The sequence below is a fragment of the Colobus angolensis genome, unplaced genomic scaffold (assembly GCF_000951035.1).
Source record: "Colobus angolensis palliatus isolate OR3802 unplaced genomic scaffold, Cang.pa_1.0 Scaffold98, whole genome shotgun sequence".
NCBI lineage: Eukaryota > Metazoa > Chordata > Mammalia > Primates > Cercopithecidae > Colobus > Colobus angolensis.
Window position 1 is genome coordinate 22028 of NW_012123820.1, and position 1177 is coordinate 23204.

Genomic DNA, 1177 nt, shown 5'->3' on the forward strand with positions numbered 1-1177 from the left:
TATTCAACATAGTATCCATAGACAATGACATAACTTTGTAACCCATAAATTTACACAATTATAAATTGTCAGTTTATAATAAAAAGTGGCATAGTTTTAGAAAAAAATAGAGTATTCAGTACAAACAGAAGGCAGAGGTTAAAATATTTAGAAAGAATAAAAGAAAAGGAAGAAAGAGAAAAAGAAGAAGGAAAGGAAGGGAGAAAGAGAGGGATGAAGGAAGAAAGAGAAGAAAGAAGACAGTTTACAGACCTGGGAAATAGTTGAAAATTTACAAGATAGACTGAATAGGACTTTCTCCACCACTTCTTTTCCCTGCCAAAAAAGAGAAGAGAAGTAATGACAGGAGAGATAATGACTCATTTTTATTTTTTTTCAAAATGAAGAGAGGAGATGTAAAATCAAAAGAATATCCAATTCCAAGGCTGGAGTTTTTAAAGTTCACCTTAGAAATGACATGGTAAAATACAAATTTGAAAAGTTACCATGAAGTAAAACCATTTACTTACCAAAGAATAGTAATTGCCTTGGCAGTAAACTTTTTAGCAAAAATAAATGCATGCCAGAAAATACTGGTATAACATCTTCAAATAGCTGAAGGAATTCCACACTACTGCAAACATCATGCAAGAGTAACTACAGCTGGCAATGCTGGAGACTGAATTCTCTGACAAGGTCTCCTACAAAAACACAACTAAATGATGAATAACATATTTTCCAGAGCATGCTCGGCTCCAGGAAGCAGGGGAAATCTGTTATCCCTCCATCAAAAGGACTTGAGTAGTAGTTGAAAGTGCGTGCTGTGAGAGGTAAGCAAGTGAGAGAAATGTGATTGCTTCTCAAACAGGTGGCTTTAATACAAGCAGGTGCCCTTCATACTACTGCAATTATACATTAAACCTTTGGCTGACAACGAAGCAAGGAAGCTGAAGCTGAAATGCCTATCTTAAGCTAGGATACCCTAAAAGGTCCAACTAGATCTATGATACTCCAGAGACCCTTAACAGAAACAAAAGCTGAAGAAAAGCATTCCCAATGTAAGGCCACACTATTCCCAGACCAAAGTCAATCATAAGTTTCTAAATACTATCAAGCAAATAAGGAGACAAGATATCATGAATGAGGCAGCAGAAAAAAGAGAGAAAAAAAAGATTCAGCCCATAACAACCTTAAGATA